The sequence below is a fragment of the Hyperoodon ampullatus genome (genome assembly GCF_949752795.1).
Source record: "Hyperoodon ampullatus genome assembly, chromosome: 11".
NCBI classification, from domain to species: Eukaryota; Metazoa; Chordata; class Mammalia; order Artiodactyla; family Ziphiidae; genus Hyperoodon; species Hyperoodon ampullatus.
The window spans coordinates 88,326,711-88,343,861 of record NC_136924.1 but is presented as its reverse complement, the minus strand read 5'-3'; the positions used below and the strand labels follow the sequence as shown (position 1 = coordinate 88,343,861).

Below are 17,151 nucleotides of genomic sequence, written 5' to 3'. Positions count from 1 at the left end.
TGAGGGGAGAATAGATTTGGTATAGATAAAACCCTATGTTCCCTTTCTGGACTCTGAGGCTCTATCCTGACCATCCATCCTTAACACAGAACATTGCACGTAGTACGTATTATTGGCACTCAGTAAGTACTTGAATGAAGTTTAAAAAGTAATCATGCCACATACATTTGTACTGCCTACAGGTTAACTTATCTGGACCACTGCATTTTAAAACAGCAAGCAATCAGCACAAGTCATACTATACTAAATGTATAGAGTTGGCCATTGGTATTCTGATAATCACTTTTGCTCCCTTTAAATAATAGACTCCCCTGTTGCTCTGGAATTGGGGGAAGTTGAGCTAAATGACTTATGGAAAAATATGAGTCTGGAATAAATTTTTTGAAGAGGTATCAAGTGTTACTGATTGGGTCCATAGTGTGAGGTGCTTTTACTGACTTAACTATGCTGTTTCTTAAAACCCTGATTGAAAATGAAAGGCTATATCTAGTGATTTGGCAAGAAGTGTTTTATGGGGAGACCCTGCCAAGCAGCCAATTACGAACTTTTAAAATATAATTTTCTGTATTGAGACTTTCTATGAGGTTTATGGAATTACTGAACAGTTTCTGATTTTTGCTGGCTCCTATATTCTCAAGTTTTTTTTGTTTGATTGTTTGTTTATTTGTTTTTCTAGACTGTGAAGATTCTTAGTTCTTTTTGTTTTGTGTCAGTTACTAAGTCCTTTCTTATCAGGCCCTATTTTACTTCCTATCTTTGCTCATCAAAGATCACTCTTTGAAAAGGTTGAATGGAGATTTTTCTTGCTTTCCTTCTAACTCAATTTTCTACTTCATTTGTGTACAATTATTGTAGTTACAACAGAAAGACAATTACTTTATTTTCCTTGTCTAAAGAGCTTCACATGTGTTGCTTTTATCTGTAAGAAAATCTAGACTTGGATACTTCAATTAAATATTTGTCATGTTTAATAACTTAGAATTCTTGTTCTTGTTTGGCATGTATGGTTCATTTTTGACCAAAGATGAGTGAACAGCTTGCACAAATAGTGTTTGTCTTCAGATTTGACAGTCTGCCTGGTACACTAACCACTCTTGACAGAATGTCAAATAATTGGTGTATCATGCTTGAGTTTAGTCATCTGAAGTTGTTAAAGGAAGGAATCCTAATGTATGCATCACTTTCCTTTTTAAATTGGGCACTGTGTATATATGTTTCCTAAGGTACTGTAAATGTCATTAATTTACCAAAATGATGGAACTTTTACCATTTTCTTCTAAGTAAAATTTAACATCACTTTTAGAGAGGCTGCTGCTCAGTAAACTGTTGACATAAATTGATTGATGACTGAAAATATCACAAGGCTCAATCTAGAGCTTCAGTTACTAGATGTAGCAGCAGCTGAACAAGTAGACCAGGGAACTTCAGGGAACAGAGACAGGAAATTGCATAAGAAGTATACTTAATATATATATAATATATACAAAATATATTATATTTTGTATAGTATACAAAATATTGCCTCATAAGATGTTAATTAGGATTAATTGAGATCATGCATATAAAGCACTTAGCACAATGTCTAGAATAATTAAAGCTCTCAATATATCTTAATCTTTCTTATTATTTTTGTTGTTGTTAAATCAAAACTGGAAAATGTAGATCAGCAAAAATATTTTTTTCAAGTGTCACTAATCCCAGTATTTAAGGCTAGCCCCTGTGGGAGAAGGCAGAATTTCCAGTGGTTAGGCACATAGATCCTGCACATTGATTACCAGGTAGAATTACCAGATCTCCCACTCACTATTTATATCACACTGAACAAATTAAACTTTCTAGGCCTTGATTTCCTCAGGTGTAGAATAGAAACTAATAATAGTACTTACTCTCTAGGTTTGGTGGGAGAATCAAATGAGTTAATATATGTAGAATGCTTAGAATAGATGCTGCAATTCAGCTGTGATATGTGTTAGCCATTAGTAGGCCTTGCTGACAAATATTCTCCTAAAATTGTGTGTTTATGTGTATTATGTATATAATCCGTGTGTATCATATACACTCTAAGAATAATATTATATTGCAGATATTGTGTTGTACATAGCTTTAAAGATACAACTTGCCCTGAGCATCTTTCCAAAAAATAAGTATACTTTCACAATGTTACTTTTACAACTGACCAGTATTCTGTTGTTAATTAATATTGTTAATTTATTATATTAAATTTATTATGATACAATTAGCTAACCCCCTATTATTGGAAATTCAGATTGTTTCCTGTATTTTCTTATTATAGTCACATTGAGTTGAACTTCCTTGTGCTTAAATGCTTGCATAGGTCCTTAGTTATTTCTGTGGGCTGTTTTCCAAGAGTGGAATTGCTGGAATAGAGATTGTAAATGTTTATACTTCTTTTGATCTACATTGCAAGATTACCCTTTATTAAGTAAGATTGTAGGAATTTACACTATCACTAGCACTGCACAAGAATGACTGTTTCCTGGACCCTCAGCCATACTTGTACTCTAACTGGTTTGATAATAACGTCTAGCTGTTCAGTTCATCGTATTACAAAGGAAATTGGGTGTGGTTTTCTGTTAATTTTTCTTTAGTATTTCTTAATTTTTGAATGGTATATTTATTTTATGAGGGATGTTATACAACTTGCATTACAAAGAATTCCATTTCTCAGTAAGGCCCAACAGCAAATGTATTAGTTTACTATTTCTGCTGTAACAAATTACCACCAATTTAGTTCTGGAGATTAAAAATCAGAAAATGGGTCTTATCAGGCTAAAATCAAGGTATTAGCAGAACTGCATTCCTTCCAGAGGTTCTAGGGGAGAATCTACTTCCTTGCCTTTTCTGGCTTCTAGAGGCTGCCCTTTGGCTCATGACCCTTTTCTAGCAATGGCCTCACTCTGACCTCTGTTTCCATATCTCCTTCTCTTCAGTCTGACTCTCCAGCCTCCCGTTTGTAAGGACACTGTGATTACATTGGGTCCAGCCAGATAATCCAGAATAATCTCTCCATCTCAAAATCTTTATTTAATCATAACACGTCTCTTTTACCATTTAAGGTAACATATTCACAGATTCTGGGGATAAGGACACAGACATAATAGGGGGAAGGAGTGCATTATTCAGCTTACCATAGGAAATTACCTTCATTTATTCCCTGGGCAGCCTTTAGTTTAACCCACCATGTATTAGCTAATCCTTAGAAAATGCTGAAGAGATTTAATTCTAATATTAAACTTCATAAATGGTCTACAGAATATTGGCCACTCAGAGATAGTATTCAAATTGAAACACAGCCCTTTTGCAAAAGATAAATAACACACTTTGGAGAACTACAGAACAATAACAACAACAACAATAAAAAAAAAAACCCAAAAACGTGGCTTTCCCTTAAGGATATTGCATGCATATTATAGCTGATAGTAGGATAAACTAGAGTGAAATCAAGTAAGCAGTCCTTTTTCCTCTCATTCCCTTCTTTCTGCATTATCTCCACTATAATTCAGACCTGTTTTGTAGATCACTGACAGAGGATAAGTCAAAAGGCATTGATGATTCTGAAATCTGGACCAGCACCCATGGGAAATCTAAATGAAACAACTGCATTTTTTTTAACCTGTAAGAAAAATCTAAAAACCAAGTTTACAAGAGAAGTCATAAATATGGATCCTCTGTTTTTTTCCCAAGAAATGTCATTTTTTTTTTGCAAGTTGAATTTCTGTCTCAGGAATTTCCTCTCACTGATTAAATTGGCCTCATTTCAACACACAATATTGGCTGCTTTCTAAAGACCAACTTGCTTACCAACAATAAAATCTATTCTCTTTACTAATAAAACTAAATTATACAGCATTGCATTATTTTCAATGGTTTGGAAACAGCTTTTAAAAGAATAAATAAATGCTGTCATTTATTTATGTTCTTTTGGCATAATATCATTACTTGTACAAGAATACCACAGCCTTTATCAACTATGCTTAAAGATACAGTTTTTCTATACAGCATAGGAAAATTCAGTAATTGATAAGGATATATTTGATTTTGACTCAGTTAATTATTGTTAATAGTCACCATCATCAACACTGATTGCTGTGGTCTGATTTCTATCATTCTTTTAAAGTCATAAGATTTGCCTTAGCTATTCATTGTCATGGTATACCTTATATACCAAAATTTGATAACATACAGAATAGCTTATTTCACCATGTGATTTTGAAGCATACTTATAGCAGAGCACAACAGTTTTTAATAACATATCTAAGGGAAATTAAATATAAGGCAGCAAGAAACCAAAGCATTATCTCCCTTAGACAATGACAGCTCAGCAGTTGAATAAAATGCTGCAAAAAGAAATTGTTCGCCACCACTCCACATAATAAAATCTTTCTTCTTTAATACTTCAGTCCAGGTTTCTCCTCTCACAGATAAATTTGGCATAGGCCACAGAGAGGATTCTTGCTAAATGTTTACACAAGGGGATGAATGCTCCCTAATTAGTCACCCATGGACTGCACTGGTGATTATGTGTTGCTTGTGTTTCTGATGCAGGTATTCATAATTTGAAAGGAATTTAATGAGCAGAGATAGTTTAGCAGCTTTTATTCTCTGGTGCAAACCAAGGCAATTAAGAGTTTTTGTGTTTGTGGAATCACAGAAGCATAGAACATGAGAAATGGAAGAGACCTTATATGTCTTTATGACCTAGTCTCTCATTTTACAAATGAGGAAACAACCCCAGAGAGACACAGTGTCTTCCTACCTCAGACCCCCTTGTGTTAGCCCTAAGTGAGTTTATTGATGGTTTCAGAGCTGACAATATGCAAATTGCTTCTCCAGCCTCTCCACTCTGCCCTTTACCTGCTCTCACTTCCTCCCTGCCCATTTGCTTTCCCCTCTTCCCCATATCAAAGTCAGTCACAGGTCTGATCTCAGACCTTTACGCTTTGCTGTGTACTTAATTCCATTATTACCTTCCCCAGAATTATTTGCATTAACAAATCATAAACTGTGAAATTGTGGAGCGAAGAATTGTCTGACATTATTGTATGTATGAGGCAATGAAGCTTGAAAATTGGCTGCCTTTGAAGTGTAAAACTGGCCCCATATGCCCTTAAGTAATGAAAAAAGAAGAGTTGGCCTCAGAAACCTAGAGTGGATCAGCAAGCACCATTTAGAGGTTCCACAAACACTTTGTATAGACTTGATTTTAATTGTTTTATATTAACTAGATAAAATGAGGGATTATAAGACAGGTTTCAACTATAAATGACAATACAACAAGCACTCATATACCCACCATCAAGTTAAAGATATATCAGAATATGAACCTTAACACCCCTGTGTGACCTATTCCAATCACATCCACTTAATCTTCCCTATCAGAAGGAATGCCTTTTAAGTTAATTATTCAAATTCACTTACTCTTCTGTGTGATTTTACCACTTACCTTAGCCTTACAAAAATAAATTTAGTTTTATGTGTTTTAAACCCTGTGTAATGGAATCATGTGTGCATCTCCTGCAAATTGCTTTTTTGGTACAATATTATGATTTTGAAATTCATGCATGCTTGTAATTCTAGTTTATTAAATTTCACTACTTTGCAGTACTCTATTGTATAAATGTATCACAACTTATTTATTCTACTTTGGATGCCATGGATAGTTATTGTAAATACGCATAGATACATAATTTATCTTTACCATTTTATTTTGTGTTTTTTAAGTGCTTTCATCTTCTGTTTATTTCTCTCTCCTTTTTTGCCTTCTTTTGAATGATTTTTTTAAATTCTATTATTCCCCCTTAAGTAGTTTGACACTCTTAAACTCTGTCAAATCATATAACAGCTACATTAGAAATTATAACATCCATATTAAACTTAAACTCTAAGATTGAAAAATAAGGAACTTCATTCATGTATTTATCCCTTCAAAGCATTGATACAGCTCTTGAAATAGCTCAGTAAAAAAAACAAAAGCCATGCCCTATTGGAACTACATTCTGGTTCTGTGGAAACTTACATCTAGTGACCTTAGCACACTTTATATCCAAACAATGTGCCTCCTAATTTACATGCTATTGTTGTTATGTATTATGGTTCTATTTGTTTTATATCTAGCTCTAAATATGTTATTATTCATTCAATAAATATATTTTCTACTTTATTGTTCATCAGTCCTTCTCATGTCTTTTACTTCTCACATGGAATCACTTTCTATCTAAAGGGAATTCTTTGTGGAGATGTATTGATGCAAACTCTGGCCATTTTTATTTTCTAAAATAACTTTAGTTTACCTTCATGTTTGAAAGACATATTTGCTAAATATACAACTCGAGGTTGACAATTGTTTTCTTTCAGAAGTTCCAAGGTATTCTACCATCTTCTGACTTCAACTGTTGCTGTTGAGAAATCATTCATCATTCTAGTTTTTTCTTTGTAGTTTTATTTTTCCTTTCTGGTCATTTTTAAGCTCTTCTCTTTATCTTTAGATTTACTATGATGTGTCTAGATGTTGACTTGTTTTTATTTATCCTGCTTGGAATTTGGGCCTTTTGACTTGAAGATTAATGTTTTTCATCGGTTCTGGAAATTCCTCAATCTTCATTTCTTTGAATATTGTCTTTCCCCCATTCTTTCTCTACTTTCCTCCTGAAATCCAATACATTACATCCTATCACTCTATTTTATTTGTATTTTTTATTGTTTTTCCACATTTTTCATTTATCTCTCTGTACGGGACACTAAATAATGTTTTTCAAATTTTTCCTTCTGTTCATTAATTCTCTCTTTAGCTATTTCTAATGTTTTGCAGAGTGTGTGTGTGTGTGTATGTGTGTGTGTGTGGGGAGAGAGAGCTTTAAATTTATTTTAATTACATTTTTATTTCTGAAAATTATTATTTATCTATTATACCATCTTTCTCCTATTCATCATTTTTATTATTTTTAGTTCTTTAAACATATGAGATATAAACATTTCTATAGTATGTCTGATAATTCTAATAGCTGAAGTCTTTATGGGTCTGATTTTTCTGTTTTTTATTGCTGCTGACTCTGATTCATGGTGTCCTGTTTCCCTATGTATATTAGGGTATTTGATTAAGATATCATACTTTCTGGAAACTTATCTGTAAAAATTCTATCCATTGGTATAAGGCCTGCCTGGATGGAAGTTATTTTCCTTCAAAGAGGATTTGCATTTGCTTCTGCTATGTGGCTGAAAGCTCTCTCAATCCAGAATGATATTAACTAAGTTATTTGCTTAAGGATTTTTTTGAACCCTGGGGTATATATGTATGAGATATATACTCAGATAGGAGCCAAAAGAATTCTCCACCCAGCACCAAGTTTTCAGAAAGTTAATTTTCCTTGCAGTACTCTGGAAAATGTCTCATTGATTTTAGTTCACTCCTACGCTAAAGGCCTATCCCTTTGGGCTCCAAGACTTATGTGTAAATCTCTTATTAAATTCCTCTTCTTAGTGTACAATCTTTGTTCCTTATCTCACCGTGTGAAAAATAAAATTCCATGTTGCTCAGGTTCAGCAAATGCCAGGCAAAATCTGGCTTCAGAATCCTGTTTACTTCTCCATATTTCTGCTTTCTCTTATTTTTTGGCCTCTGAAAAATCTTTACCTTCCTGCTGGCTCATCAATGCATTTAATACATTTAAAAATAAATATTTTAATTATAACCTAGCATTGGGGTTTTCTTTTGCAATAAACTTGGTCAGGATATTTAAACTGCTGCACTGCCAGAAACAGAAGTCAATGATCAATTTTAAAATATATCTTTAATACTGTTATAAGGAGCAATATGCATATGATAAATCATTACTTATCTGTTCATTTCCAGTGTTTAGCAATTTAGTAGTGTCTCAACAAAATTTATACATACACACACACACACACACACACACACACACACACATCAAGAGTGTGGGACAGGCATCCTTTTTTGAATATTTACTAGATGCCAGACACTCTAGTAAGTTTCATATGGATTATCTCATGTAATCCTCACCACGGCCATATGCATTCCTAAAGAAAACTCACATTCTGCAGAATAATTTACTAAAAGAAAATAAGGATTATGGGGGGAAAAGTGTTGAGGCTGACTATTCAAAATTTCTATGAATATTGTTGTTAGAGAACTAGACAAAACAATAACAAGCTTAGTAATAAATACCAGAACAGTTTTAAAAGATGTTAAATTCCTAATAACGAAATAATAAAATAAGTATAATATTTTAACTTAAAAATATAAGATAAAATTACCTTTACAGAAGCAAGTGTAAGGCTCTTTCATGAGAAAGCTTGTGGCCACTTTGAGCAGAGGACTTGGATACTACTCGAAACTACTAGAATACTACTGTTATTCCTCCATGGTTTATTGTATTCAACTCTTTTGCTATACGTTGCATTCAGTTGCTTCTTAGTGGCACAAAATATTAATATGCTGGAAAAAATTGCTTATGAACCAATGAGACTTCTGCATTATGTTAATATCATTCCCCCATATGCTAATCTAATATGAGTTAGTTCACATTACAGAAATATGTGCTATTGTAGAATGGACTATATTAATATCCTCTTCTTCCAAATAAAGAAAGTGGGTCTGAGAGAAACTAAGTAACTTGCCCAAAGTTACTCAGCTAATAACTGCTGAACCTGGGATTTGAGCAGTGTGATTCCAGACACTCCTAACGACTATGTCTCTTTGGTATGATAAAGAAAAAAAATTGAAGATCTACCTGATACAGAGTAAATTATGATAAACACTGTTGCCGCATGAGACATTATAGATTGTCTTTGAAGAAGTATACAGTTTAAAAATTACTTATCATAGAATTAGACTGAAAATAATCTTAGATGGGTCAACGTTTCTAAAATTTTGATTTCTAATTGCTTTAACCTTGAATTCACATCTCAAGAAAATCACCGTGTCAGAGTTGTGAAGATATTCCAGGATTAAATAGTGTAAAATAGTAAGCATTACTTCTGTGGCTTACTTTGGAGTTAGTTAGTCCATATCAGCAAGATAAGAGAAAGGGCATGCACATTCACTTGGTTATCTATTCATTCACTTAATCTTTATTGAGTACTTCATAGTTGCTGGGATGTATCAGTGAACAAAACAAAATTTGTGCTTTTAGGGGTGTACGTTCTAGAAGGGAAAAATGCAAGTAACTCTATGATGTCAAGTGGTGACAAGTGTTATTAGGACAAATAGAACAGTGTTCAGGATGCTGCTGGTAGGGATAGTAAGATATTCTGCAAACATCTGAACGAAATGAAGGAGAGATCCATTTGAATGCCTAGGGGATGACCCTTAGGTATGAGGGCTGGGACAATACATGGTTACTAGAGAAGGCCAGGTGGTAGAGTGGAGTGAACCAGGGTAGTTGGAAGTGAGGCCACGGTGGTCAGTAGAGGTCAAATCATCATAGGCCATGGCAAGAATTTTAGATTTTATTATAGATGAGGTAGAAATCCCTTGATGGATTTTGAACAGGAAAGAATATAAACTGATTTAGTTTAGAAGCCTAACAGCTGTTGTGCAGTAACAGATTTTGTTGGTGTCTGTGTGTGTGCACGCATGTGCATGTGTGGTTGGAGAAAGCAGTGGGGATGTAAAGATGAAAACAGGCAGAACAGTTCAAATAGCCCAAATTTGGAGTACAGTAATAGTGATGAAAGAGGCACAAAGCAATCAGATTCAGGATATACATTAAAGGTAGAAACAACACAATTTATTAAAGTGGATTTCTCATGTGAACATGAAACCAAGCGAAATTTCCATAAACAGTGGAAGCAGACAAAGAAATAGTGGGCTTAATGAACTTTTTTTTAAAGCAAAAATGTCAATAAAAACTGGAATAATATCCTTAAGCATTATTACATTCCATCTTGAAATATTTGAATTTCTGCTTCCAACACCGATTATCTTTAGGGTTGGAACCAAAGTATTCTTTTCAAGCTTCTTTATTTGTAGAACTTTTATAAATGATATCCTACACCATACCACAATGTTTAAAATACATAGTTGTATTTTATTTGTATAAATGTTTTACATTAATCCAAGCTTGTAACACTTATAATAAATTTAATCAGTTAACTAATAAAACGCTATTTTAAGAATAGACTTGAAAAATGTTAGTGCCTTCATGAAGTTTAAACATTTATTTGGATGGCACGATGACTGAATGGATGGATGAATTTATTTAGAGAAGCTTGAAAAGTTCAAGAACTAGCACATGGGAAAAAGTGAATAGCAAACCGCTTGACTTTAACATAGAAAGGAGAAAGATCTGTTAAGATAACCCCAGGGTCAGATAATCAACATTACCCTTCCCTAACCTTCATCTGTTGCAAACTTCTAATTCAATCACACATGAACAAAGTATTAACATTTGACACAAATAGAATTAATAACCTCTTTTTTCACTTTGTATGTTCCTAACTTACTAGAAATAATATGATAATGCAAGAACACAGTTCTTAAAAACAAAACACAATCAATAGGACTCTTCATTTTTACCTTTCATTACTATTTTTACTGCATTCACTTTTGGAGCTTACCATGTTTTAGAAGAACAAGTACTGAATGACCTTACATTTGTCATTCATAGCGTACTATTTTTGAGATGCTGAAAGATAGGAAGCCATATACAAATGACTTGATATTGTAAACTGAACTGTCCAGTTATTCACTGATTCACCAGTTCAGTCAAACAAGTTATGACTATGTCAGTTTGCTCAAAGCTAGCAAACAGATTTTAAATACATAGACACTGTTTCAGAGAATTGATTCTACTCCTATTCTTAGGATCTTTCCTGGTGCTGTTCTATTACTCTGGTAGGAAATCTGACACACAAAATGCTGAACTCTAAAACCAAGAAGCATGGGAGCAAGGGAGTGATATTTCTCATTTCAAAATTTTATCCTTGATTGGCTTCCTTGTTGATTCTGGAATGCTCTCCCTAGCCAGAATCTTTAAAATATTGTTTGTTTTATAAAGTTTCATTTATAGAGAATGTTTCAAAAAATTTTCAACTATGTCAAGCAAAGGAGACCTGGATCAGGAACCAGTGTAAAACAAGATTTACCTGACAAGAATCCTGACAACATTCCACACTTGATAAATAAGTTTCTTCCCTGGGAATCTGCAGAAACAGTCTCCTCACTTCCCATCATCAAATGTTCAGCCTATCACCCTCTCACAAGGATCACTGCCCCTTTTCTTATTAATCTTTCTGCCAGGTTCTACTCACTACCTCACAACTGCCAGCTATTCCTTCTTGCTTTCAGGAATGCCTCATCTTTAAATTCATGGGCCTGTTCTTTAAATACTAAAAGGAAATTCTTGGACATCTTGGATCATTTGATTGTTCAATTGATCTAACTGACATGGTTTCCTTAGGTTTGGTGTGAGGTAAGGTCATGGATTATGAGACCACAGGGAACAAATAATTATTGTGACATCTCCCTTTACCGACTGTAAGTAATACCTTGTGATTAATTGTTATGCCTTATGATCTTTGAGCAGTAATATTCTGTGATTGAAGAACAATTTTCAACCATTTGTGATTCAAAATTGGTTTCTCAAGGATTGAGTTTCATAAAAAATTATGAATGTTAAGTGCTTCTGTGAATTCCTTTTTTAAAAAATATTTTAATCTTACCCTTGTTGCTGTGAACAAAAAAACCATGCGCTTAACAACCAGAACATGAGTCAGTGTATTCATGTGAAACTGAACAGCTTAATTTCATTGGCTAAAGGTAAATAATGCATAAGATAAAGCAATGACTGAAATGTATCTTAGGGCGAGAAAAAAGCCAACGTGGTTTTATTTCCCTGAAATTATAACATCCTTAAACCTGTAATCCGTCTTTTCAGCAAAAGGGTCTCTAGAAACTGTTGAATATGTTCTCTGATTATACACCTAGATTGTTTCAATCAGCTATTCAGATAAAGCCTTTGTATTGTATTTTCAAACTTTCTTTCCAAATCAGAGTTAAATGTGCTTCATACAGAAATGTGACTAGAGGCTCCTCTGTTCCCCTCAGTCCCTGAACTACTGCTCCTAATCTGGAGCTGCCTGAGAGGCCCATTTCTGATAAGGAGGCTCTTACCTGCAAAGTAGTATGTGGCTTCTTTGATACCAGTGCAATGAAGCTTTTGACTCTGCATAAAATGTAAATGATCATTTCTTATGGGAAATAAAGGAGTAACTCCCACAGGAGAAGGAGAGAAGGGGAATGTTTTCTTAGAAGTACTTTCATAAACTTGGTAATTGATGGCAATAAATTGCTTATTTGAACTATGACCTTTTCAAAGACTTGCTGAATATGCTCAAATTATACTATACTTATAATCACATTTCAGATTGCAGTTGAGGTTTTATTTGAACTAGCTATTATAAATATATACATATATATATCTAAAACTCTGACTTTTGTTCTATAGTTGCTCATCTCTTATTTAATACCTTAGCCCCTTTAAATACTTTCTAATAATCCATTTTCCCCAAATTTCCTCTACTCTCCAAATCATTCTCTCTCTCTCTCTCCCTCTCTCTCTCTCTCTCTCTCTCTTCCCTCCAACCCTTCCTACCTTCCATATTTGGTTTTTTATATTATTTTCTGACATTTCATTTTATTTTTTCTTTTAAAAAATTTAAAATAAATTTAAAATTTACTTGCGTGCTTAATTCACCTATGGAGTTTCTTTTTTAAAAAATTTAAAATTTACCTGCATGCTTAATTCACCTATGGAGTTTCTTTTTTAAGAAAACTTACTAGACCAACTGGTTATTGTAATATTAAATATGAGTACTTTTTACCTTCTAGCTATCTTCCCTACGTGCTTAAAATTTTATTTATTTATTTATTTATTTTGCGGTAGGCGGGCCTCTCACTGTTGTGGCCTCTCCCGTTGCGGAGCACAGACTCCGGACGCGCAGGCTCAGTGGCCATGGCTCACGGGCCCAGCCGCTCCGTGGCATGTGGGATCCTCCCGGACCGGGGCACGAACCCGTGTCCCCTGCATCGGCAGGCGGACTCTCAACCACTGCGCCACCAGGGAAGCCCTTAAAATTTTTTAAGTGTGAAAAAACATAGCGTAGTGACCTGCTACTCTTTTTTTTTTTTCCCCTTTAGGCTTTATGAGACCCGGCACTGCCAACTTAGTTAGACGATTTGGAGCCCCATACAGTTGACCTGAGTTATAGCCCAACATCCATTCCTTCTTTATTCTACTATTACATCTCATCTTTTACTCCATTCATCTTCTGTTTCTGACCATTGTGGGAAGTGGACTTCCACTTTAAGGCATAATAGGGTAGAAATCAATTTGGAAGATTATTATTTATAATGGTATATTATTTATAATAACATTATAGATTAGGAAATTATTAATTATAATAATATAAGCATGAGTAAAGGTAGGTGGCTGTCAGGAGGGCAGTTAAAATCATAATAGAAATAGATCCAGACCAGCATTTGGGGTGGGAGTTAGTCAAGGCCAAGATTTTTGTCAAAGTTGCTGATGGGTGGAAGTGTTAAAATTAGGGCACAAGGTCAAGGTAGGAAGACACAGAGACCCTCATCTCTGCCACTTGGTCAGAGAGCCTTAAGGTAGAAACTTTCTGGTAACATAGAGGTGTAGACACCAAAATGTCTTCTAAGGAATCACAGTCCCACACAGGTAAAGCTCAGAGGTCAAGTAAATTTTCAAAGGGCCGAATGCTCTGTTCCAGTCCTGGAAAGTCATGGTGCACTTCAAGATGTTTAAGGCTCTGAAAAATCCTGTGCTTTAGAACAATTTTGTTTATGTAGCTTTTCCCCAAATTATTTGACCTGTTGACGTTCCTTGAATGAACACTCTTTGGAAACTAAAGCCTTGAACGCATCCTTACCATCTCCTCTGTTAGCTTCATATCCAGTCACCCAGTTCTGTAAGGCCCAGGAATTCTTTCCTCAAAGAATCTCTTGCAGCTCTTTCTTCCTTCCTGCTACCACTTGTGCTCAGGTTAGAGGTTCTCAATGTCAGTATGAATGAGGACAAAGAGACATAGCTCATATCAACAGGATTATGCATAGTTTCAAAACTCAAATTGAACTTTATATTTAATTGCTCATCATTAAAATAATTTACTCGGTTTCAAATTTTCGAAAAAAGAATTAAAGAAGGGCATGAGATTGGTTTTATTTATCAAAAGAGCAAATAGGTTTTCAGAAATCAAGAAACACCATGTGAGGCCTCAAGCATTGTATCAGACTTAGTCTAATCTGTTTCTCTGCCCCTCCCATGTACCATAGCCAGTCTCAGCAATGCAGTTATCAGAAAAGAAATAAACAAAAACTTGTCCTCATCTTGAGAAGCTATAAAAATGCACTGGAAACCAAGGGACTGCTACAGAAGAACCGGTTGCCTGACCTCAGGCAAGAGAATTACTCCCTATGGACTTTAGTCTCCTCCCCTGCAAAATGAGTGCACAGGATAAGACAAATTTCAACCTATATGAATATAACACCTCTTCCCTACTCATAAATCTTGAATGCACATACTACTGTCCCTGATGTTAATTATAAAACAAATCTCACCTTCTTAGCTAGGTATTTAAGATCTTCCATAATCTATCACAAAACTATCTTTACAACTTCGTTTCCACTAGTCCCCTCCATAAACTCTGTTCTTGTCAGATTTTTCAGGTTACTAGTGCCTGAATAATCCTTGCTTATTCCCATCACAGAGTCATTGCTTATAAATGACTCATCTCTGGAAACTTCCTACTTTTCCAACAGGTATCCATCCATGTCTTACTTATTTCTTATGGTTTAATTTACATCTGACCTTTCTGCAATCATTCTGAACAACAGTTATTTTCTTCTAATCAATTTTCTATACCAAAAATTTGTATGCCTTTATTTGATCCTCATAATGTAAGATCTTATGTTTTTAAGTGTGTCTTAATTCCCCATTGGGCCCCGTTGGGCAAGGAATTCTTATACTTTAATGGCTTTCTGACAGTTCCTAATAAAATGTATTACCCATGGTCAGTAATTAATATTTATGAATATTTCGATACTAATTAATTATGGAAGATCTCTAAATCCATAAGAAGGCCTATATCAAATTCAAAGCTGCATCACAAAAATCAAAATGGGGGGCTTCCCTGGTGGCGCAGTGGTTGAGAATCTGCCTGCTAATGCAGGGGACATGGGTTCGAGCCCTGGTCTGGGAGGATCCCACATGCCGCGGAGCAACTAGGCCCGTGAGCCACAACTACTGAGCCTGCGCGTCTGGAGCCTGTGCTCCGCAACAAGAGAGGCCAGGATAGTGAGAGGCCCGCGCACCTACTTTATACTGCTACAGTGAACTTTCTCAGTCACTAACTTATTCAAAATAGAAACTAATTCAACTTTCCCTTATGTTCAAATTTGAAAGAACATTCTGCATTTCTTGATTCAAAAAGTATGTTCAAATGTATCAAAATATGAAACAGATTAAGCAGTTGATTTAGTTCAAGAAGTGGTTGTAATTATATGTTTGTAATTCTTTCACTTTTGCTTAAAGTATCTTTCTTTAAAGTGTATCCCCATCTTAGAAATTAAACATCTGCAGATATTTTAATTGTATTTTGGGGGCTCTGGATTTGTGTCTAAAGATGTTCTTTTACTGGCTGTACTTATCAGCTATCTAAAGGTCTGCATTCCACTCACTTTATTTGACATCTTAAAATTATCTTGCTAATCCATTTTCATATTTGTTTAACACCTGTCTTTCCCCACTATAATGTTAACTCCATGGCCATAGGAATTTTGGTCATCATGATCACCACTATGTCTTGGTCGCTGTTGCACTGTCATGTTTTGGTCACTACTGTATTATCAGGGTCTGTGTAGATGCTTATTATCTATCTTTTTTTTGTGTGTGTGTGTGTTATGCGGGCCTCTCTCTGTTGTGGCCTCTCCCGTTGCGGAGCACAGGCTCTGGACACGCAGGCCCAGCAGCCATGGCTCACGGGTCCAGCCGCTTCGTAGCATGTGGGATCTTCCTGGATCAGGGCATGAACCCGTGTCCCCTGCATGAGCAGGTGGACTCTCTACCACTGCGCCACGAGGGAAGCCCTTATCTATCTTTTGAATAAAATAAATAAGGTAGTTGCATAAACTAGAACAAATTACTATTTCTCTCTTGGACTCAACCATTTAAATCTATAAAAATAGAAAAGTTTATCTATTCCAGTATGTTTTAAACATGTGTTCTTTCAACCACAAAATTCCCTGGAGCTATCTCAGAGTGTGAAAGGGGAGACCAAAACCAAGAATTGGTCTAGGCAGCTGCCTACCTCATTCTCAATTGGGCAAATCTCTTTTTATCTGTTTTCCTAATAAGAGAGCCGTGGGAGGAAGAAGATGGTTCTAAATAAGATTTTGTTTAAAAATGTGTGCTGCTTAAAACAAAAAAAAACTTCCAAATAAAATTATTTCCATAAAACTTTCTTTTTTTTTCTTTATAAAAAATTTAATCAGTTATACATATACATATGTTCCCATATCCCCTCCCTTTTGCGTCTCCCTCCCACCCTCCCTATCCCACCCCTCCAGGCGGTCACACAGCACCGAGCTGATCTCCCTGTGCTATGCGGCTGCTTCCCACTAGCTATCTACCTTACGTTTGGTAGTGTATATATGTCCATGCCGCTCTTTCACTTTGTCACAGCTTACCCTTCCCCCTCCCCATATCCTCAAGTCCATTCTCTAGTAGGTCTGTGTCTTTATTCCTGTCTTACCCCTATGTTCTTCATGACATTTTTTTTTCTTAAATTCCATATATATGTGTCAGCATACAGTATTTGTCTTTCTCTTTCTGACTTACTTCACTCTGTATGACAGACTCTAGGTCCATCCACCTCATTACAAAGAGCTCAATTTCATTTCTTTTTATGGCTGAGTAATATTCCATTGTATATATGTGCCACATCTTCTTTACCCATTCCTCCGATGATGGACACTTAGGTTGCTTCCATCTCCGGGCTATTGTAAATAGAGCTGCAATGAACATTTTGGTACATGTCTCTTTTTGAATTATGGTTTTCTCAGGGTATATGCCCAGTAGTGGGATTGCT

General features: G+C 35.2%; 1 protein-coding gene across 6 annotated transcripts in view; it reads left to right on the top strand.

Moving 5' to 3' along the window:
- Positions 1 to 17,151, top strand: part of PIK3C2G (phosphatidylinositol-4-phosphate 3-kinase catalytic subunit type 2 gamma) — a gene marked incomplete at both ends in the record, with an annotated part of 352,092 nt that overhangs the window by 139,887 nt on the left and 195,054 nt on the right. The gene's annotated exons all lie outside the window — the stretch shown is intronic.